At 35.7% G+C, this 25,066-nt stretch overlaps 2 pseudogenes across 1 annotated transcript; one reads left to right on the plus strand and one right to left on the minus strand.

Annotated features, from left to right (window-relative positions):
* LOC147396254 (protein transport protein SEC23 A-like) overlaps positions 1 to 25,066 on the plus strand; it is a 56,440-nt pseudogene that overhangs the window by 17,594 nt on the left and 13,780 nt on the right.
* LOC147396255 (DExH-box ATP-dependent RNA helicase DExH11-like) lies at positions 2,721 to 8,658 on the minus strand (annotated as a pseudogene). Its single transcript, XR_015181023.1, has 10 exons — positions 8,240 to 8,658; positions 8,056 to 8,138; positions 7,871 to 7,950; positions 6,700 to 6,826; positions 6,203 to 6,575; positions 5,863 to 6,018; positions 5,661 to 5,771; positions 4,938 to 4,991; positions 4,260 to 4,506; positions 2,721 to 3,025 (listed from the first exon to the last, which is right to left on the minus strand). The product of XR_015181023.1 is annotated as a DExH-box ATP-dependent RNA helicase DExH11-like (transcript).

Here is a 25,066-nt window from a genome sequence, read left to right on the forward strand (position 1 = left end):
CCTTGGCGGAGACTGAGCAAAATTGGCAAATGAATGAATGAATTTTGGAGAAAACTGATTAGAACGAATCGGAGAACGAATACATCTGGAAGATAATGAATCTGGAAGAGAAATGATTGATTCCAAGAATGATTGAATCTGGAAAAGAATCTGGAGAACGAAAGAATGTTATATCTCCTATGTGAGATCCAATATGCTTTTGTTTGAACCTCAAGGATTTATCAAAAAGTTTTATGAATTTAAAACCTGAGTTTTTATTTCTTTTGAACCTCAAAAGTTTTTCGAAAGAACTGTTATCAAGAGGGTAACCTTACTTTGGGGTTCCTATTATTTTTTTAGGATTAACATTGCTCGAAGACAAAATGCCCCTAGTTTGACAATGACCATGGCCTTGAAAATAATTGAACACATCATAAAAAAAAATGCCCCTAGTATAAGGGGGAAAAGTTACACTAAAAAAGAAAGAAAATGCCCTTTGTATGAAGGTTTGAAATAATTGATTACCACAAGCGCAATAAAGACTCAACTTTTAATTTTGATTAATTTTATTAAAGGTTTTGAGTCAGGCTCAAGAGTACAAAATTATTTTCTTTCGAGACTCATAATAGAATTCACCTTTATCTCCATTGGTTCACTTAGGGAAGTAAACATTTTCAGATCGATCGTAGACAAGATACTTGTGGCTTCTGAGTCTATGTCGGGTTTAAGATAAGTATTGAACTTGATTATTCGGACTTCTGATGTTTCAGCTTAGACTGCTCTCAGCTTAGGATTTTTTCTATTTTTTCTTTATTGCTCTAACTTTTACCTAGATCGCCTTTTCAGGTTTTCAATCTAGCGAGCTTGCTCTAGCTTTTGCCTAGATCGCCTTTTCAGGTTTTCGATCTAGCGAGCTTTTTTTTCTTCTTGGCTCTGATTGTTGCCAAAGTTGTCCTTTCAGATTTTCAACCTTGCGAGCTTGCCTTAATTTTTGCCTAAGTCGCCTTTTTCAGGTTTTCAACTTAGCAGGCTTTATCATTTTTTATCTTTTTAATTTTTTTTTTTGTCTCTGAACTTCTGGAGTTGCTGCCTGATCATGCTTTGCTATCTTCCTTGACTTTTCGCACGGTACTTAAGAGGACTTTTATAGGTAGGCTTAGGACTGGGTATAAAAAAGAAAGGGATTTTGAGGCTCAAAAACTCAAATGCCCCTTGTGTGGCATTTCATTTAAACTTTTTTCTTGAATTTTCTTTCCCATTTTGGATGATATTTCTTTCTCTTTTGAATTTTTTTTTTTTAATTTTTTTATTGTGTGGGGAACTAGATTTTTTTATTTTGATGTGGTCGGGCCTGAAGTGACTTCTCAGGTTGCCTACGTACCCCAAAATTTTGGGATCAGATCAAAACGTAGTTCGAAGCTTCCCTCCCCTAGGTTAGGTGATCGGGCTGAGAAAGAAAAAAAGCATCATTCATTTCTTTTTGAAAAGGCTACAAGGGGTCACTACAAAATATGAGTTTTTTAGAGGCGGTTTTAAAATCGCCACCAATTTTGAATAAACCGCCTCCAATATATTTAAGGGCGGTTTTGTTAAACCGCCCACTATAGTGGCGTCGCTGATTCTTTTTAGTGGCCGACTAAGGGCGGTTTTAAAACCGCCTCTAAATATTAATTTAAGGGCGTTTTTTAATATTTTAGAGGCTATTTGAAAACCGCCTTTAAAGAATATGATTTAATGGCGGTTTAAAAACCGCCTCTAAAGAATATGATTTAAGGGTGGTTATTATATTTTAGAGGCTATTTTAAAACCGCCTCCAATAATAATAATTTAATGGCAGTTTAAAAACCGCCTCTAAAGAATATGATTTAAGGGTGGTTATTATATTTTAGAGGCTATTTGAAAACCGCCTCTAATAATAATGAATTAAGGGCAATTTTAAAACCTCCTCTAAAGACAATGATTTAAGGGCGGTTCTTATACTTTAGAGGCAGTTTAAAAACCGCCCTTAATAATAAATTTAGTTTAAAAAAAAAACAACATTAGAGGCAGTTCAAAACCGCCTCTAATGTTGTAATAAAAATTTAATAAAATATTCATTCCAAAATAAAATCTGCAATTATATTTTAAAAAAAGAGCTACTATTAACACCCCACATTTCACTTATCACATGTTTATAAAACGATGCCAAAACCTGTAAATGTGCTGTGTGGAGGTCTCCACCACATAAACTACAATCTACCAAACATGCATTTGCGAAATTAAAAAATAAAGTACGCATTCACGAATATTTTCACTATAAAAAAAAAGACAACTCTATAAATTATAAACAAAATAAGTAACTCAAACATTGATCAATAGTATTTTAAAACCTAATAATTTGTATATGAATATCATCTCTTCTAGTCCATATTTTTTACCTTAGCTGCATTTTAAGTTGTTAAGTGGATTGTTCATGCATTAAAGAGTACTCAATGAAAATTCATTAATACATTACCTATAGTTATAAATAAAAAAATTGGTAATGGTAATTTAATTTTTTTTAAGGAAAAAAAAAAAGAAAAAACAAATTGCTGGTCACCTTGTAGATTTAATTATAAGTGCAACAAGAAGTTGGTGAAGCTACTCTCTTAACTGCTCGAAGCTTGAACCACCTGGTAAACACAGCGACAGAGCCTTATAATCCTTAAATGTCCAGCTTTGAGAACCCCAATGGCTGCTGCAATTTCAAAACAAAGGTCGAACATGAGACAATGGGGATGTCGAGGTGAAGATCAAGGATGATTAATAAATGTCTAGGCTCTAACCAAGCACCTCAATCAACAAGGAGGCATTTGAGGAAAGAGAATCACCGACAATAGTTTGATACAATAAAATTGAATTACTAATTCTAAAATGAAGAATTATAAATCTAATTGGGGAAAATTTGAGAAACTCACTCAATAGTTACTGTAGGTTGAGCAAGCTTTAGCATGAGTTTTTGTTGTTGTTCTGGAAGTTTCTTTTGAGCATGGAATTCAGCAAAGCTTCTCTTCAACATGTCCTCCACCTGCAATGACGATTATCTATCAGAAAGCATTTCAACCAACTTGATCATCCAGCTTCAAAAGTGTGTCATTCTTATTAATAACTTTTTCACCTATAAAAAATTCATTGCAAGTACAAGGACATAAAAATCCATCTATGGACAAAAAGATTACAGCTTCAATTACTAACAATCTTAACTTCCAACACAAGATGAGAGAATGGTCACTAAGCCTGACATGTTCATAATTAGGAGAAATATGAGATAACTTATGAAACTAATTTTTAATTATAGGTTCCACATGTTGCATTCAGTGGCTAACATTGCACAAGCTACAGAAAATGAGTCAAATGCATTAATGTTCTTTCTAATCCAAAACTGCTCTCTGTCCAGCATCAAAACCAAGGGGGTTCCATGAGCAGATAAAGTGGAATAGATATTTAAATTAGTTCCAAAATCATTATAAAGGATCTCTCTCGCACAACCATTTCATATTGGAATGTAGAAAAGGCAACATATATATGACCCATAGCAACCAACACTAAGACCCTTGATCATGACCCTATAGACTACAGTTGATAGAACAAATGGATATAACACTGCATGTCTTACAATAAATAAAAAATCTATATCGTAGACTACATTTAAGCTACTAAGAAAGAACTACAAGATCATTGTTAAATTGCACATAGATATTTGATGCTAAGTCATTTATAGAAATGGATTACAACAAACATTAAAAAAAAACCTTCTTCCTCAATTACTCGTCAAAAGCATAAATGTAAAATCAATATATGTCCGCAGTCAGCTTTTTGATGATACGTTAAGAAAAGGAGGTCCACGTGGTTAAATTGAACCCATCATGAAATCAGTTTCTACCATAACCGTAAGAAATCCAGCCTGACATTTAAGAACTTGATTACAACTGAACCTGAATGATCTAACTTGTATTGACATTGAATAAAGCTGATGCATGAGCCCTTGGACCCCTTGAAAGAGGATGATTACATAGACATGCATTTGTAATCATGGAGCAATCACAATTACTAAAATCAAGGAAACCACAGTGAAACTCATTTGTACACAAAGTACAATATAGAGAATGAAGAAGCCAAGAATATGCCACTTGATTTATAATTATGAATCACAACACAAACACTAGATAACTAATTTTAGACAGTAGGAGATGCATCAATTTTTAAGAATAAAATTACAGGTAGCATAACTTTTATGCAAACATAACTGAGTTTTGAAGTACCTTCAACTCTTCGACACGAAGGAGATGAAGAGGTCAATCGAAATTGAGATTCAAGCTTCGTTGCACTACCAACCATGACATGTTTCAAATCAATCTCGCCTAAGATTTCATCACGACACATGACAACTACTGTACCAATCTTATCAAGTCCCCGCCTGCCAGCACGACCAGCCATTTGAGTGTATTCTCCAGGGAGTAATTGTCTAAATTCTTTCCCATCAAACTTCCTCAAAGAATCAAAGACAACCTGGAAGAAAATTGGTAAAAAGGAATGGAGATTAAAGTCATACAATCTCTCCTTATAATACAGTAAGTTGTAACATATTAAAAAAAATGGATACTTTTTTTTGGGTAAGGATGAACATTAATGCATTATAAGAATGAAGAGCATTGCACATGGTTTAAAATTAGTTCAGTCTATCAATTTCCTATTTTTTCCCTTGTCCAAGAGTACAAATTTTTTTGTAGGGACAATTAAGAGTGCAAAAAAAATAGTTGTGGGGGCAACTAAGAGTCGAAAAAAATAATTGGGGAGGGCTGGGGGGGCAATGGTGGCAGATTTTTTTATCCACCACTGCGAACTTGTAAGGTTAGAAAATATATACAATAAAAGCAAGTAGAAGTGTAATACAAGGAAAATATTAACATATCCATGCTGTCAAACAAGAAAAGACTTACGGTGCTGGCTGGGGCATTCACCCCCATGGCAAATGTCTACGTTGAAAATAACACCTACATAAAGCACAAAAGCAAATAATAATTAATTGAGAACCTGCCAACAATGACAACAACTCAACTGCATGCCAAAACAAAATCAATGGACCTTTAAATGTAAACTCTTCAGGGCATTACCAGTAAGATTGAAATTGTTCATAAAAGATAAACAGAGATGCTCAATGTAGAGACCCCAAATAGCACAAACAATGTCCATATCAGGTAAAATCTCAGGAAATGGCAAGATTCGAGAAGGATAGGACCAATTGACCAAAATACAAAGGGATGTGTATGGGGCAAGGGTAAGGCAGCAAACTGTGATAAATGTCGACATTCAGAATGCCTACCAATTTTTGGTATTATGGTTAACCAAGGTAGGTACTCTCAATAAGCGGCTAGCTTTATATGATATCCATATCCTACAAATTTGAGTGTTTGTAAATATGCAAAAATTCAATTTATAGGAAGAACAGCAATCTGTTCATTTTGTAATATTTTGGAACCGTAAATCTGTTTTAAGTTCTTTCATTTTGCAGAAACATCCTCTTGGACATCCTATTGGGAGTTTCAGACATCTTCCCATATATATTGTTTGCTGGATTAGAGAGTGTGAATGAAAAGAAAAGAATCCACATGCAACCAAAAAATTTCAGTCAGCTATGGCATGCAATTTGTATAGAGAAGTACCTTAATCACACCACGGTAAAAGAGCATCTCAACTACTTCTTTAACAATTAGAAGCAGTCCCGCATGGTGCACACCGATCCCTCTAAGTAGAAGGTTTTGAACTCTGACAACCTGTAGCAAATATTCATATACTGTATCTGTCTCCTGAAGTTTATTAAATTAATAAGACTAGAAAAGTGAACTAGTCTGAGCACTAGAAAACCTGTGGAAGGTTCCTGTCCGAACCCTTCAGGTGAGAAAAGGCTTTGTCACAGAATACACGAATATCACTTTTCTCAGACCTACTTGTAAGGTCTGTCCCAGTCAAATTATCTGCTGATTTGTCACAACGATTCTTTGAGAAGCAAAAAATAATCACCTAGGGTCACAAGCCATGGCAGAACTATGTAAGTTATAACATCGTACAAATAACCGATATATCGATGTGGTAATTTCCAGTACGCAGCATGAGTCATGCATTTCAGAAAAACAAAATATCATTCATGGAAGAAATAGAAAGTACAGGGATGGCACACATCCATCTCAAGAAGATCTTTCCTTACAGGTAAAAGGGACTTCTTTGAAAGCTTGTTTATAAGCAACAGCCACAAAGAAGCTTCTGATCTCCATGATCCCCAATTGTTTTGGTTCGCCCCATTTGTCCCTGAAAAATTGCCTACAGTTTGGGGTCCAGAATGTTTCTGCTGTTTATCACGACTAGGATTTTGCCGAGCTTGTGCAGATCCTGAATATGTTCCAAACCACTTCCAGCTGTACTTGGATTTTTCTTCTTGTAAGCATCTTTAACCGCTCTAAATCCTAGAGGCTGAAAATTTTCATTCTCGCATACTTTGTATAGTTCTCCAGAATAGAATAGACAATGTTCCAGAGGAACAGGTCTTTTTGTGGTCCTGACAACCAACGCAAACCAACATGCTGGAAAAATGAGTTTAAAAAAATTATGACAATGTCAAAAAAAACATCCACTGTAGTTCTTCAAATGGGGAATATGAGCAGCACCTTAGCAAAAAAATAAAACTGTGAATATAGTAAAATTAACAGGATTTCATTGTTATTGAGGATGGTAAAAGACTTTTTGGTACCATAAATGGCTTCTTACCAGTGACACGAATTTTCTTTTGCTTCATCCGACCAATCCAGTCGGCAAATTCTACTGTGTTCGGTACCTATAAAACATCAACACCCCAGTTGATATACCAGCAAACTCAATAAACAATAAAACATATATATATATATATATAGGGGCGTTCAATGGCTAACTTTTTGGCAAAACTTTTTTCAAAACATGAGTTAGAGGTTTTGGAATGGGCTGATTTTTGGTGAGGATGATCTCTACGGTGAGGAGATCATCATCACCAAAAATCAGCCCATTCCAAAACTTCTAACCCCATCAAAAACAGTTTACAAAAAATGGACGGTCCACGATTTTTCAGCTTGTAAACATGGTTAGAAGTTTTGGAATGGGCTGATTTTTGGTGAGGATGATCTCATTACCGTAGAGATCATCCTTACCAAAAATCAACCCATTCCAAAACTTCTAACTCATGTATTGAAAAATGTTTTGCCAAAAAGTTTGCCATTGAACGCTACCCATATATATATAGGGTCGGGTTCCTTGGACAAAGTTCTAGACAAAGTGTTTTGTCCTACATGGGCTAAAATTTTTGGAATGACCTGATTTTTTGTGAGGATGATCTCTATGGTGAGGAAATCATCCTCACAAAAAGTCAGCCAATAATTAAGCTCATGACTGCTAAGTTCATGGGATGTAGAGCTGTATCTATGGTGCTGAACTTGGAACTGCAAATTTTGTTTATATATAAGTTAACAGTGGAATGGATTTAGTCATTAAATTAATCTATTTGAAGAACTGACTAGGAATCAAATAACAGAATATAAGCACAATAAAAGAGTTTAGGTTAGTAAACATGCATATCTTTAATATCTAATTTACAATAGGTATGAAATCGAATGAATCTTGCAGAATCAACTCATTCATAATAGTAGGTCATTCTTTATCAAATAGTTACATTTTTTTTTTCTGATAGACAAAGATAATTTTACAGAAAACTTCTTCCGTAAAGGCAACCCTATGACAGTAATCCGGACTATTCAGTTGACCATCAAACATAAACAAATTATAATAAATATTTAAATTTTTTTTGAAAAATACAGCAACAAAGGACTTGAGAAGAGGGGTGACTACTTACATGATTTAGAGAGAATAATACAACAAAAATTTTGGAGATTTGGTTCTCTCGGATCAACCAAATACTGTAAATAAAATTTTCTGAAAAAAAAAATTAAATTAATTCGAATTAATGTTGTACCTAACGATTAAAAAAAAATTCATACAAAATCAATTGATACAGAGAAAATGAGAAAAAAAAAATACCTGTTCCAACTATCGACAGATTGGGGTTTTGAAATTTCTTCGTATTTTTCTTTTTCTTCTTCTTCTTCTTCTTCTTCTTCAACCTTGATAAATCATTAGAGAATTGGAGAATTACAGAATGGGATAGAAATAAATAGTGGGAGTGGGACATAGTGAGAGAGGAGAAGAGGAAACGAAAATTTACCGCCAAATTGGAACCCGCGAAGAATCTATGTTGAAAATGCCTCGATTCGTCGTCTCTGTAATGGCGGAGCATCGATTTGGGGTTTCTAATGGCGGTTCACTAAATGGCCGTTGGAAACACCTCGATGATTGAAGAAAATCACAAGCCCTAGGTTCTTCCTTCTTCAGAGGCGTTTCCGTTGGAAACGCCTCCAATCGATCGGCCATTATCTCTGAATCTATAAAATTTCCGGCGGTTTTTGAAATATCGCCTCCCATCACTCTTGATTTCGTGGCTGTTAGGAGAAGACGCCATTAAAAATCGATCAGATTTACAGAGAAAAAAAAAAAAAATCGTGGGTTTTGGAGGCGTTTTTCTGTAAAACGCAGGCAAATCCCTCATTTTTATGGCTTTTTACATAAACGCCCTTATTTTTAGCCTCTAATTCTTGTCTTTTTTGTAGTGGGTTGAGAAAGGATATGTTGAACAGGGTAACTAACTGGGTATATGAGGATTGATTCGGCCAAAGATGGCCTCCTTAAATGTGTAAACCACCGCTTGATCTGGTCAAGTTGGTTGGTTCTGGTAGTTCACCTCCATCATGATCTTGAAGTCTGACGACTTTTCTAGACAGTATTTCCTTAATGAATGAATTTCTCCAATTTAGACTTTCTCCTATAGTCGATGAGGAGTGTTCAATTTTCTTTGAAGTCTGATAGTTAAATCTTTGACTTGTAAATGATGAGCTTTGACCTTCTTGTCAAATGCACAAGTGACTCTTCTTAGATAAGCTTGCACGTGGTACAGGGCTTTAACTCGTTTTCTTCGATCAAGTTTAATTCTTCATACTGCTGACGAACCCAATCTGTTTCTAACAAATGATTTTCCAATAAGACCCTGAGAGACGGAATTTTCATTTCAACTGGCAAGACTGCTTCCATGCCATACACTAAAGAGTAGGGAGTAGCTCCAATAGAGGATCGAATTAGGGTTCGATATGTCCACAGCGTGAATGATAATTTTTCTGACCAATCTCGATGTTATTGACTCATTTTCCTGATGATAGTCTTGATACTCTTACTAACTGCTTCAACCGTTCCATTGATCTGAGGACGGTAGGAGGATGATTTGTGATTTCGGATCTTCAACTTTGAACACGGAGTAATGATTTAAGCTTTGAAGTACGACCCATTATCAGAGATCAGTTCAAAAGGTATCCCCATATCGATTGATAATATGTGATTTGCAACTCAAGATGTAGTAAGGATAGTGCTGATGTATTTTATAACGTCTTCTTTGATTCCATCGATATAGACGAGTCAATATATAATCCGTGTTAGACAACACCCAAACTTGCACCTAACATATCCTCATAGGCCCACGTGAACAAGTCTTCGAAATTTCTAAGAAAATTCATTATCCCCTTGTGTTCTTCTGGAGATAAGATGGTTTCTATTTGAATCTCTTTAGGAATTTATTTCTGTTCCGAGGTCAATAACCTTTGCTTTCTTGAGCCCGACTCTTATCTTTTTTGTTCAGAAGAAAAATATATCCTTGAAGCTAGATTATTAGTTAATTCATTAATGCGCTCGAGATATTCAAAAATTTCTTTTGTACTATCAATTCAGAAGGGGCGACAGACACCTCTATAAACTCGACGAACTAACTTGACTCAATAAGAAAGAGTAGGCTCAATCTAAGGAAGACATGACGTTGCTAGAAAAAAGGATTCGAGCTAACCCAAATGACCCATGAAAACTCAAGATTACCCAAAACGGGCTTGATGAGAACTGAGACATTACTTACAACAGGTAGGATTGAAGCACTATGATTTTCAAAGAACAATTGGATGATGTTGAGAAATTTTGAGGTCATTTCTGACTGTTGACTTGATATTGACGTTTACTCTAACTGATCGGATTTACAACCCTACCTAGACGATGGACGATTGAGCTTAGATACAATGATAACCCTTAAACCCCTTTGAAGATGAATTTACCAATTTCAGTGTCACCCCCTTGATAACATTTTAAATGAACCCTGAGATTTTATTGAATTTTGTGCACCAATCCATTAAAAAGTTCATCCATTTAATGATTATTCAGAAGAAAAATAATTTTACTGCACTCTTGAAAAATATTGACAAATAATGTTTTCATTGAATAACAACTTCAAACATATTTCAATAATTTTTCATGCAAATATATATCTTTTGTAAATCATTTTTCCTTCATTTTCTTTTCTTTTGGAAAATATTTTCTTCTGGAAAACATTTTTTCTTTGAAAAATAATTTTTATTTGGAAAACATTTTCTCTTGGAAAATCTTGTTCTTATGGAAAATATTTTCTAGAAAACATTTTTTTTTCCTAGAAAACATTTTTCTAGAGAATAACACTTTTTCTAGAAAACACTTCTTTTGGAAAACATTTTTTCCTAGAAAATACTTTCTTTTTCTTCTTTGAAAATTCGATTTCCATTTTGATTTAAATGGCCTGGTCCATCATGATTATTGGATCGGGATGGACTGGGTCATTATTGTAAAAGAATGGATTTTTTTATTGGATCGGTGCACCCATTTTACTTTTCAAAGCAACATTTTTATCCTTGAGATCAATTATGCACTCGGATCTCATCACTCACATCACACTTACATACATTCATCAATCAACGGACTCCACTCAATAAACAACCCGGGAACACCCACGATAAGTTCGAGTCGTGACCTACTGGGAAGGTTTCTAGACTCTAAGCTTACCACGTGCAATGCATTTTCATCTAGCCACCCTTGCCCAAGCACACCTATATACCTTTCGATATGTGGTGACTTGGTTTGATATACCGTATAGGTGATAATCTAAAACCTCAATTCACTTCTCTGAAGCCAAAAACAGCCAGTTTGATCTCCAGTTGAGAGGTGGCGCACAATGCTGAGCAAGGGCCCACTTAAATACCTCTCGTCTAGAATAGACGTAATCTATCCCCCTCGTACAGTAGGGTACAGCGGGGCAAGATCTTGCTTAGGCATCGGTTTTGACCAAGAAGTGCAATTGATATACTTAGATTATCTTTTTATACCTATGGGTACGAGTCAAGAGTTGTAGCTTTCATAAATGGTTTGGCATCCCACGAGGGGACCGACCACGTACTAGTACTACGTTGGCAATCGGGACATGTGACTGTGTGGCTCACAATAGGACAAAGGCTCAGGTCGCCCCAGCCTGGGTGCATCAATATGTCTCTCAGAATCACCTGATCAGACGGTATTGATGCCCCAGTTCGATATACCCTAAGGTACGTGACTGGAGTTGTGGGTTTCATGAATGACGTCGCATCTCCGAAGAGACCGGGCCACGCACTAGTGCCACGTTGGCTAAATGGGACGTGTAAGTGAGTAAAGCGGTAAACGTGCATGTGGTGTGTGCAAAACAGGGTGGGGTGTGCCCGGGGCCTTTTCCAAACAAGTGGGCCCATGGGAATCAAATCAATCAAACCATCAACATATGGATATCGAATAAATATTGATAAAAAATACAGAAATATCCACAATATCCAATTTGAAATCAAAGCATGTATATATCCATTAAGATCATGGTATTTCAGATAATCAATCAATGAACATAACACAGAATAATCGATCAGATCCAATATTGAAACATGCACACAAAAATTCTCTTTTTTTTATTTTTTTTTCCTTGGAATTTTTTTTTCATTTTTGAACTTAGGACTCAACAAATTTCTCAATGAGAACTTGGGTTATCTCGACTAACACATTAAGATTTCAAAATTGCTAAGGTTCATTAGGCCACGTGGTTCCCTCATTGATAATCTAATTCCATGGCTTTTACAATTTTGATTAGAAAAAATTTGGATCCGAAAATAAAATTCACTTTATTTTTAAATCCAAGGTTTTGAAAATGGGTGACATTGAAATTTCAAATTTAAAATTAAAGTTCAAAGAAATTTTTTTTTTTAATTTTCCTTTAAAGTTTTTCATAATTTCATCCGCCACAAGCACACGGCGTTAGATCATCTTTTCGGAGTGCCACGTGGTGAAATCAATGACTCTTAGTAAGAAAGAAATCTTACTAAGTTAGTAAAACTAACCCATTTTTTTTTTTAATATTTCATGTTGCTGCCACCCCAAAGACAATCAGTTTTTTTTATGCAACTTGTAACACGTACACAAAAAGCTAACTCATTTTTTTTCATTATTATGTTGCTGCCACAACATGCTACCAACACCAACAACTCAATTTTTTTTTTTAAAAAAATTTCATTTATATGTTGCTGCCAGCACCTCAACTCACACATCCCTTTTTCCCCTTTTTTTTTATATAAAACAAATTTTTTTTTTAATTTTATGTTGCTGCCAGCACCTCGCAAAACAATGCATTCTTGTGTTTTACTTCTGCCAGCACAACACAGCACTCACAAAATTTGTTTTTTTTTTTCAAATCCTTTTAAGAATTACCAAATTAAATACCTCAAGACATTCAATGGCTGCTAGTCATCAAAGTGCGTGGGGGTGGTGCACTCTCAGCTGAAACTAAGAATAGATTTTGAACACGTCACATTCATTAACCATGAACCAGTTTTGATTAAAAAGGTTAAAAATAGAATCACTTTAAACCGACGCTTTGATTCTTGTTCTTCAAAATCTCCCTCCCTCTAGACTCCACCAAAATCAAGAATAAACACTAGTGGCAAGTAGCAAGATTAAATATTGAAAACTCAGGAAAAAAAAAATGCCATTGCTCAGTAAGCTTCTCGGCTATGCTGCAGCTTTGTCTGGACAACGTAGCTTCATAGATGAAGAATGAAGAGGAGACGACAAGACTGATTACAAGCATAAGAATAACTAGAGATGGAAACCAAGAAATAGGACAGAACTCGCGATGGGTTTCGTTGCTAAAGCCATCTCTTATGCTGAGTGCGGAGACGAAGAAGATAGATGAAGATCTATCATAGCAGTTGCGTTGCCCGTCTATTCTTCTTCAATCTGGTCATCTCTCTCTCTCTATTTGGTATGTCTGGAGATTAGAGAGGAGTCTGAATTGTATCTGACCATTTCCCATTTTCTGATTTGGGTTTCGGATCTAAATCTCTTGTTGCACATGAAAGACTAAAGCTTGTTTTCAGTTCGACAGAGAGATCCGAAACGTTTCGAAGTGCAGAAAAAGAAAGTGATTTCGGTTGGTGTCAAGAAAGAGAGGATACAAAGCTGAACGTCTTCGGGGAACACTCTTAAAACACAATTGAAGAAGAAGATGATGATGACAAGAGAGTTTCTTCTACGATGCTGATAGTAGAGAGTGAGAGAGAGAATTGAGAGAGAGAGAGAGGGACGTCTCTCTCTCTTGCTGGTTTTTTAGTGCGGAGAAGAAGATGGATTCTTTTAAATAAAAACTATTTTAAAAAGGGTGAAAAAGAAATAAGTAAAAAACCTTTCTACTAACAGCACCCCGTTGAAATCATTAGTTGATTCACTACGCACACACCACCAAAAGCTTCTGCCGGCAGAAATTTTTTTTTTTTTTTTTTAATGTTTTTTGATTGCTGTCAACAGACAGCACCATTATCTGATTAACACAAACTAACAAACCAATCAACAAAAAAAATAAAAATAAAAATTTTATCAACCAAAGGATCGACCACACCCCTACAAATAAAAACAAATTAAAAGCGTATCTCCCTTTCAAGATAAACGTCCGAGGATAGATCGAAGTATGCCTAATCCAAAAAAAAAATCAGCAATCTCTCTGCTCCAATAACCATTAATTCATTAATAACTTTTCAGAATTTTGCATTATCTAGGATCACCCTAATATGACCCTCAATTGGACATAGAAATAATAAATAATGCTTGATCGAACCATACCAAATACTATGTCAAGATATCAAAGCCCAAATACATACTCAATAATCAAAAAAATAAAATAAAATAGAACGAAATAATAAAAAAAATGAAATAAAAAAAACTACCCAAACTAAAAACATTCTAGGTCTCTCTTAACAATGCTCCCATACTTGGGGTTTTTCAAGTTTGATCCTCAATGTCCCCAGTGGAGTCGCCACTGAAAGCGCCCTCGATCCGCGGGGTGCGCGGATCCGCTTTTGACCCTTGAGGTTTGGGAGTCGCCACCTAGTTATTACGGTCTAGGAACCGATCAATGACTCTAAACGGATAAAAACTAATCTAAAATAAAAAAAAAACTGAATTCGGGGATCAAGTTACGGGGTTGGAAGGTGTTAGGCACCAATCCCGCCCGGCCGAAGCCGGTCTCTACTAAATTCCCAAGTAAATTACATTGCTAAAACCTAGATAAGAAAATAAAAGGTTTACCTTTCCGATGGCAAGGACTTGGTTCCCTCAGATCTGACAAAAAGAACTCCTTGTACCGTGCTCCCTTGTTACGTTCTGCTTCCGGATTTGACTTCGGATCTCCGAGGCAAGGTATCTCCTTGTTTTTGAATCTGAACTCTTCAAGTTCGTTGCGGATTTGGGGATGTTTTTAGAAGGCTTTTGGGTGTTTTCTAGACTAAAATTGAAGGATGGATGTTAGCTAAGGAGTTGGGGCTCCAACACTAGGGTTTATGGGGGGCTAGGAGAGCTTCTAGACCTACTTCTCTTAGGGTTTATAATTTGATACGAAAATAGGGTGTGAGCACCTCTATTTATAGATGTTTTTAGGGGTTGATTTGGATAGAGTTAGTATTTAATTAGAGATCTTTTCATTAGAGTTGTGTTATAATTTGACTTGTTTTAGGTAGAATTATGTTTTAATTAGAATTGTTTTAGGTAGAATTATTTTTAAGTTAGAACTCTATTAGATAGAGTTATTAATCAATTATAATTCTATTATGACTTTTGGTCTTACTTGATTGACTTTTAATGTTTTGACTTTAGTCTTAATTGATTGACTTTTAATATTTTGACTTCAGTCTTGCTTAATTGACTTTAATTTTGACTTCAGTCTCACTTGATTGACTTTAATACCTTGACTTCAGTCTTGCTTGATTTACTTTTAATTTTGGGAGAACCCCCCTCTAAAATATCTTTAATTCTTTGGACCCCCAAATGGAGGGGTCCTTAAAGAAATATCCCACGAACCCTCAACAATTTTACCCGAAAGTCCGATTGATCGATTTTTTAGATTCAAAATTTTAAATTAATTTCATTAATGTTTAAATTTAATAATTTAATGTTTTATTTATTAATTTCGGAATTTTTTATCATGAGAATTGTGAAATTACCGTTTTACCCCCGGAGAGGACTTTTCATGTTTTAAGTCGGTTTTTAATGTTCTAGGATGTTTTAGAATCGATTTTTCGTAAGGAATTCAATGGAAATATTAGTTTTTGTTATTTATGAAATTTTTTGTGTGAAATCGTTGTGAACTTTATGAGGGGCATTTTCGTAATTTTGTCAAATTCTATTAAAATTGGTGAAATGATTTATTTGGTTCCGATTTATCATTTTATGTGTTCGAATGGGTTTTCCTAAGCGTAACGTAGGCTCTAAGGTTGTTTTGAGGTTAGGGGTATTTTGGTAATTTGGTAATTTTTAGTGATTTTTATCGTGAAGCTTTTTTTTTATCTGCAAGATGATGATTTCTATGTTTCTGGGGTCGTACTTTCCTTGCGTAGCGTGGTTTCTAAGGTTTTGTCAATTCGAGATACCTCATCTGGATTTCTGAAACAAATCTGGTACCAAAGTAAAGCAATGGAATACACATCCATCATTGGGAATCCTTGCGATCGGGTTGACGAGTTGATTAATCAGGCGGATGCAAAAAAGGGGTGTCTACACCCAAATTTTTAATTATATCTCAACGAAAAAATAAATAGTGAAATTTTAAGAAAATCTTGAAAGTGGGATTTAGGGGTAAAACTTTAGAATGTTTTTGATTATTTTTAATGGAATCTGACCTCATTATTAGATTCAAAATGATCGAAAAACATAGTTTAACCTGTAAGCACGCTCAAATGCGAGTCCGAATATAAAAGTTGCAAAATCCTCGATTACCGGGTCGGACCAGGCTAAAACAGTGACTTTTTATTAGAATAATAATTTTTAAAATTTGATCATACCATTGGGTTCATAACAAAAAATTATTCAACATGGACTATTTATTTGTCATTTTTAGAGATCAGGAAGTCGAATTATCGTCAAAAACGAAAACGACATCAAGTTTAGGGGTCACCTCAGGCCAAAAATGTAAATTTCTGTTAGAGACATAATTTGTAGAAATTGACTATACCATTAGATCCGGAACAAAAAATTAGGTGAAATAGAGTATTCATTTGTCAGTTTTGGAGTCCAGATGATCAAGTTATCATCGATCGAAACAATTGACAAAATACCGAATTCGTCCCACATTTTATTTAAATAATATTTTTAATTTTTTTTTATATATGTCATCTTCCCCAACGCGTCCATACGACCGAGACATATAAAAAACAAATTTTTTTTTTCTGTTCGATCTTCCATCTCAGATCTCTCACAAACGGCTCGCCGTCGACGATCGACGTAGAAGGGAGAAATGTCCGCAGCTTCGACATCTACAAAACCCACCCAACCTTCCTTCGTTTCACTTTCTATTTCACCCGATATCGTCAAAAATCAGCCGTATTTAGATACGGAAATTTCAAAACTTTGACCTCGGATTTCGTCCGTTTCGGGGTCAAACCGTCTTCCGACGCAGAAGGGAGAAACGTCCGTAGCCTCATTCTCTACACAACCCAATCAAATTCCTTCCATTTTCTCGTCTTTTCACCCCGTATAGTCAAAAATCAGCTGTATTTTTATACGGAGATTTCGTAACTTCAACCTCGATTTCCATCAATTTCGGGGTCAAACCGTCTTTCATCGTAGAAGGGAGAAGAGACGAGCACATCGAGATCTTCAAAATCACCGGGCCGGTTTCGAAAATCAGCCGCTTCGAAGTTTGGTCCGTCTCGATTTCCGCGCCGTTCTCCTCGATTTCCGCGCACGTGCTTCAATTCTGTCGCCTAGTGATAGTAAGGAACTCTCAATTTCTATTAGTAATCTAGATTGTGAAAATTGCATTTAGGATTTTATCGAAAAATTTGGATGTATTTTTAAAATATAAAATTATTTTGTTATTTCAAAAATTCACGCCAGAAATTGCATATTTGATATGTTTAATTGTATTTTTAATAAAAATAACGTGGGGGTAGGGTGTTTTAACGGGTTATTGCCATAAATTGGGTCTTGTGCACTGCTCGAACCCCGTTTTGATATGAAATTTGTATTTTTTTTCAATATATTGATTGATAGAAATAAATTCTAAGTTGAAAAATGTGATTTAATATTCAATGAACTCATATTGAGTTGATGAATATCAGAAAATGGATATTTTATGAAGAGATTGAAAACTGTAAAAGTCGAAAAAAGGGAAAAAGGGTATGAAACGGTAAAATGTCAGAGTCACACCCGAGGGGTGATGTCTGCATTTTACGTTGTTGTGTTGTGTGCAGGTTGGTGAACAGATATCCAGGGATAATATTATTGGTTGCATGTTTATTTCCTTTCTGTTAGCGCGAGGCGCTGTTTACGTTTCCGTTATGTTATTTATTTTAGGCCGGGTGGCCACACTTGCATGGTAGGAAACTGGATATCTATTCTCAACCTTGTATTGTTAATTTCTCTTTTGTTTTCAAATGAAAATAATATATATGTAGCTATTTTGTGAGCTGTTAAAGAGTCTGTGAATGCCTGAAGGGATAGTGCGTCATATCATCCGGAGTGGTGTACTATCCTGGGATGTACGGTAGGGACCACCAAGCTCATACGTGGTATGGGACGCGTATGAGAGTGGAGTCACAACTGGAATCCGGATTTATTCCTCTCTATCTTTACCAGTGAACTTGTAATGTAAAGGTGGTCGTATACGAATGGTTTGTATATTTGGGAATCACATGCACGCCTGATAGGCATAGACGAAGATGATTAGTCAGTGATCACTAACAATCTATAGTAGTCGAACGTTCTGACACATCGAAAAGAGACCCATTGCTTACGGTCACGTCAAACGGCCAGCCTGAGCCGGATAAATGGTCAACCAAGCGTGGTAAACAGCGACCAGCCACAAAATCAGGAACTAAAAGCCCGAGAAGAATTGTAACATCATGTCCCGACTGGGAGCGATCCAGTCATGAATCCCAACTCTCTAATTCCAATACTCCACCATTGTGTATTATGTATTTGTTGTTTATTTTGATATATAAAATGAAATCCATGTTTATTATTTCCCTTTGATCAATTAGATTTGTATAAAAAGATAATGTTATAGTGAGTACTGCTGATCGATGTAATGTGAGTTTTAAAATGTTTAGTTGTTCATCCCTGGCTATATGTACCAGTTAATTATAATTTCTTCTGTAAAACTTTGACTATTTTAAAATGATTCAGTATGCTTATTCGTTCATGTTAGGAGGGGTTATTGGCAGAAATTGTTTGTTTCCCTACTGGGTAACCATTGTTACTCACCCTTTCTTTCTCCATTTTTAGTTTCAGATCCGAAGTTTGGCGAGGCAGATATAGAGCACGAGTGAGAATCATCTGGTGGGTCAGATAGACAGCCAGAGTTCGTCACTTGGTGAATATTGGGGTTATTACCCCTAGTGGTGTCGATTTATCCGAGAGTATTATACATGTTGTTCTGAGTGTTAGGATTTCTGTTAGAGAGAAATTTTGTATAATCCTGTATCCCGGTTATTCTTCCGCACTCTGATCTTTCGTACGTTATTAGACTTATATAGGCTTCCGCTAGTATTATACTTTATATCTGTATGCAGGATTGTATGCCGTTTATCAGGTGCTGATTAAACGCCTTGGAATGCTAACATAAACAGAGGAGACCATGCCGAAATTTTGAGGTGCCACTTAGTACCTCGAGATCTGACATGGGGATTTGTGTTAGCGTTCGGCGGGACGTCACAGATGGTATCAGAGCATAGTATTAGATCCGTATGGGATACAGATTTGCTATGTTTATTGGATTTGGCTGATACCACAGATATTAGAGCGATAATCATAGAGTGTCACTAGGAATTCGGTATCCGAGCTCATTAGTAATTCAATATTGGAATTACGAGTTCTTCCGTGTTTAGATGTCTATAGAGCCTAGTAAGCCTTGGATAGGATTCTAGGTTTGTTCTGTTAGTAATGGAAATGGAGTCCATTACTAAGTTCAAGATTGCGGTAGTAATTCTTGGTTGCGTAAGAGCAGTTTTGGCCTTATTCTGATAAGTTTCTTGTTATGGATAAACACAAGCGAGAGAAGTGGACGAGGTGTAGGCCAAAACGCAACAGAGACAAGATAGAATCTGGATCAGACATTTGACCTGATATCTCAACTAATGTCATTCATCGGATAGGTGGCTGAGTCTCATGACAAGTTTAGAGAAGAAATATGAATAATACAACCACCACCACCTCGAAGCCAAGTGGAAATAACGCAATTAGTATGTAATAAGATAAACAATTACGAAATTAGCAAATTCTTATAAAAATAACAATACGTGAGAAGTGATATTATAGACATACCAACTCAATGGATGGAAGAATTTCATAAGAAAGCAACAACATATACTACTAAATTCATCAAAAGAAAGAGTTTTGGTATATTATGAATGTGGCAAATCGGGATATAAAAGGGAACAATGTTCGGGTCGACGTCAACTAATTAAGGATGTGTGGCTAAAAAAGATGCTAGGCAAACCAATTCAGTAAACAATAAGGCCACAAAATTTTAATAAAGTTGATAATGTACTCGTGCCACCCCGAACAGACAAGATTAGCGATTGGAAACGAGAAATGGTACAAAACTTACCACAATTGCAATGTGCACCACTAAATCTAAGAAATGAGGGAGCGTTAGACTTCTTCGCAAGTGGCTAATATTATTCCACCTCAGGAATCACTACGACAAGTCGTGCCTTTGAAGAATGAGAGAATTCCCCAGTCCAAAGGACATGTAAATCCAAGGATGTGGTAGTAGAATTTTCAACGATTACGTCTATCAAGATTTGGGGACTTTTCCGATCCGATTGAAGTCAATGAGTGGATTTTAAAGACCTGAAAGATTTTGAGTGTCATGTAGTGCCGGAGAGATCAGTTGGTGATGGTGACTACATTCCAATTGGATGGGGATGCCAATCATTAGTAAGATGTTGAGATGAATGTATTGGAAGATGGATCGTTTGAGTGGGTAGACTTCGAAAGGATATTTCTCAATAGATTTATATCCGGGATTGCTCGAGATATCAAGCACTAGGAGTTTTTGAGATTAGTGCAGAGTAATCTATCGATTACAGACACTATGATATGATGTTTATTAAGTTGTCACGATATGCGCCCGAGCTTATCCTGACAGATTTGTAGAAGATTCGTAGATTCATTAGAAGACTATAACCCTACCTAAGGGTAAAGAGGTCGATAATTGAGACTACCAATTATAGAGATACAGTCAATCGAGCTTAAAGGATAAAACAAGAGGAGATAGAGTTTCAGACCTCCAAGGGGCAAATGAGTTGACCTTAGATTTCTTTTCTTCCCAGATCAGATTCGGCTAAGAGGCCGATTTATTCGAGGTTAATCTTCCCCGGATCCGTGTATCCACAATATAGAACTCCTCCACTATCAAGTTGTAGAGTTGCCCAATCGCCGAGTTTTAGAGCACTTGGAACTCCAATGATACCAAGAGGGCCAAAGGAATCAACAAGGCATGTTCAAAGTCTATAGACCCTAGTCTACTAACTGCCTACTCCATAAAGATCTACGAAGACAAGATTGTTAACATGTTACGCGTGTGGTCAGGTGGAAAATATTAGGAAATAATGCCCTTTATCACAGTCGCGAGCAAGGATTGTGACCCAGGAGAAAGTACCTATCTCCAACGAAGTTTTGGAAGGTACAGTTTCTAATTATAATGTTAGAACGTGGAGTTTTACTCAATATTGATTCTTCTAGATTATATGATTCTGTGAAGAGTTTGCACACTTGCTAGAGCTAGAAACCACTGACACAGGTCAAGTAATGAAATTATTTATACCATTGGGAGGCCTTGCGAAAAATGAATAAGATTTTTGGAAGATCATTTAAGAATTTGCAAAATAGGTATTAGAATAATTGTAAAGTGTGAAAAGACAAGTGATGTTCAATTGGTACGTTAGTCTTTATATCAATAGTTTAGTCAATTACTTATATATTACGTTAGTAGATAAGTAGGTGTTTCTTGTATATCCTTCATATTGAGAGCTACTTCCTCGAATATCAACACAGGGAGTTGCGTATCTCTCTTTTCGATTGAAGATGGCTTAACTTTGGGAGGCCTAACGACTGAACTATTAGATAAAGCAGCTCTTGCTTTACAACTTCTTGAATCGATTCTCCTCCTTTGAAAAGATAGATCATCTTTTTTCCTTTTATCTTTCTATCCTCGGTGTCGATTCTAACTCTTCTTTTGCTTTCTCTTTTCACGATCGCTTTCCAGTAAAAGAATTCATTATTATCGTTCTCGTTATGTGATCAATGCCTTCTATAGACAAGCGCTCACTTCAAAACTTCGATCGTGGTTCCTTTTCACTCCTTGAAACGAAAGAGTTATAAGTAATGATTATGATTCCGTAGAAGCAGCGGCTACTACCTACCTGTGCCCACATCCATCCTAAAGAGATTTAGTAGAGTATAAGTTAGGAGGTGGGTCGATGTCAAATGTGAGAAAGAATAATCTTGTGACAATGTTGCATTAATGATGACTTAATGGAATTGTGAGAAAATAGATGTATGATTTGTCCCCTCGAGTAAGATCTTAAATTATAAAGGTTATGACAGAGGTTTTGAGGAAATATCATAATAAGTAGAAAATATAATATTGAATTAAATATAAAGATAATGGTGTGTTTGCGGTAAGACTATGCATTGAGGAGTAATATTCATAGCAATTAAGAGTAAAATATAATAGACGGTGTAATTGGTGAGAGAAGTAAAGATAAGGATAGAGAAAACGTGAAAAGATTGTTGTTGATAGACATTGGTGGGGAAGTGATACAAGGCAAATTGATTGTTATCTTAGGGTTAACAAATACTGGATTTGTTGGAGTATGAATTTGAATTAGAGTAATAAATTAATGAATATACGGAATATGGGAGACATAAGTCTACGAGTTATAAATGAGATTGGCTTGGGACTAAGAATAGATAGTAATCGAAATAAGTAGTGTTTATTATACATGTCGTGTTAGTGGAATCGCGACAAAGTTTGATAAGTATGATTCCAATTTCGAGGACGAAATTTTTATTAAGGGGGGGGGAGAATGTAACACCCCGAATTTTTAATTCATATCTCGAGGAAAAAATAAACAGTGAAATTTTAAAAAGATCTTGAAAGTGGGATTTAGGGGTAAAACTTTAGGATGTTTTTGATTATTTTTAATGGAATCTGGCCTCATTATTAGATTCAAAATGATCGAAAAACATAGTTTAACCTGTAAGCACGCTCAAATGCGAGTCCGAATATAAAAGTTGTAAAATCCTCGATTATCGGGTCGGACCAGGCTAAAACAGTGACTTTTTATTAGAATAATAATTTTTAAAATTTGATCATACCATTGGGTTCATAACAAAAAATTATTCAACATGGACTATTTATTTATCATTTTTAATGATCAGGAAGTCGAATTATCGTCAAAAACGAAAACGACATCAAGTTTAGGAGTCACCTCAGGCCAAAAATGTAAATTTCTGTTAGAGACATAATTTGTAGAAATTGACTATACCATTAGATCCGGAACAAAAATTAGGTGAAATAGAGTATTCATTTGTCAGTTTTGGAGTCCGGATGATCAAGTTATCATCGATCGAAACAATTGACAAAATACCGAATTCGTCCCACATTTTATTTAAATAATATTTTTAATTTTTTTTTTTATATATGTCATCTTCCCCAACGCGTCCGTATGGCCGAGACATATAAAAAACAAATTTTTTTTTTTATTTTCGATATTCCATCTCAGATCTCTCACAAATGGTTCGCCGTCGACGATCGACGCAGAAGGGAGAAATGTCCGCAGCTTCGACATCTACAAAACCCACCCAATCTTTCTTCGTTTCACTTTCTATTTCACCCGATATCGTCAAAAATCAGTCGTATTTGGATACGGAAATTTCGAAACTTTGACCTCGGATTTCGTCCGTTTCGGGGTCAAACCGTCTTCCGACGCAGAAGGGAGAAATGTCCGCAGCCTCATTCTCTACACAACCCAATCAAATTCCTTCCGTTTTCTCGTCTTTTCACCCCGTATAGTAAAAAATCAGCCGTATTTTTATACGGAGATTTCAAAAATCCACGCCATTCTCCTCGATTTCCGTGCACGTGCTTCAATTCCGTCGCCTAGTGATAGTAAGGAACTCTCAATTTCTATTAGTAATCTAGATTGTGAAAATTGCATTTAGGATTTTATCGAAAAATTTAGATGTATTTTTAAAATATAGAATTATTTTGTTATTTCAAAAATTTACGTCAGAAATTGCATGTTTGATATGTTTAATTGTATTTTTAATAAATTATACGTGGGTAGGGTGTTTTAACGGGTTATTACCATAAATTGGGTCTTGTGCACTGCTCGGACCCCGTTTTGATATGAAATTTGTATTTTTTTTCAATATTATTGATAGAAATAAATTCTATAATTGAAAAATGTGATTTAATATTCAATGAACTCATATTGAGTTGATGAATATCAGAAAATGGATATTTTATGAAGAGATTGACAACTGTAAAGGTCGAAAAAAGGGAAAAAGGGTATGAAACGGTAAAATGTCAGAGTCACACCCGAGGGGTGATGTCTGCATTTTACGTTGTTGTGTTGTGTGCAGGTTGGTGAACAGATATCCAGGGATAATATTATTGGTTGCATGTTTATTTCCTTTCTGTTAGCGCGAGGCGCTGTTTACGTTTCCGTTATATTATTTATTTTAGGCCGGATGGCCACACTTGCATGGTAGGAAACTGGATATCTATTCTCAACCTTGTATTGTTAATTTCTCTTTTGTTTTCAAATGAAAATAATATATATGTAGCTATTTTGTGAGCTGTTAAAGAGTCTGTGAATACTTGAAGGGATAGTGCGTCATATCATCCGGAGTGGTGTACTATCCTGGGATGTACGGTAGGGACCACCAAGCTCATACGTGGTATGGGACGCGTATGAGAGTGGAGTCACAACTAGAATCCGGGTTTATTCCTCTCTATCTTTACTAGTGAACTTGTAATGTAAAGGTGGTCGTATACGAATGGTTTGTATATTTGGGAATCACATGCACGCCTGATAGGCATAGACGAAGATGATTAGTCAGTGATCACTAACAATCTATAGTAGTCGAACGTTCTGACACATCGAAAAGAGACCCATTGCTTACGGTCACGTCAAACGGCCAGTCTTAGCCGGATAAATGGTCAACCAAGCGTGGTAAACAGCGACCAGTCCACAAAATCAGGAACTAAAAGTCTGAGAAGAATTGTAACATCATGTCCCGACTGGGAGCGATCCAGTCATGAATCCCAACTCTCTAATTCCAATACTCCACCATTGTGTATTATGTATCTGTTGTTTATTTTGATATATAAAATGAAATCCATGTTTATTATTTCCCTTTGATCAATTAGATTTGTATAAAAAGATAATGTTATAGTGAGTACTGCTGATCGATGTAATGTGAGTTTTAAAATGTTTAGTTGTTCATCCCTGGCTATATGTACCAGTTAATTATAATTTTTTCTCTAAAACTTTGACTATTTTAAAATGATTCAGTATGCTTA

This window comes from Akebia trifoliata, chromosome 8, assembly GCF_017979445.1.
Source record: "Akebia trifoliata isolate Shusen 1 chromosome 8, ASM1797944v1, whole genome shotgun sequence".
In the NCBI taxonomy this organism is placed as follows: domain Eukaryota; kingdom Viridiplantae; phylum Streptophyta; class Magnoliopsida; order Ranunculales; family Lardizabalaceae; genus Akebia; species Akebia trifoliata.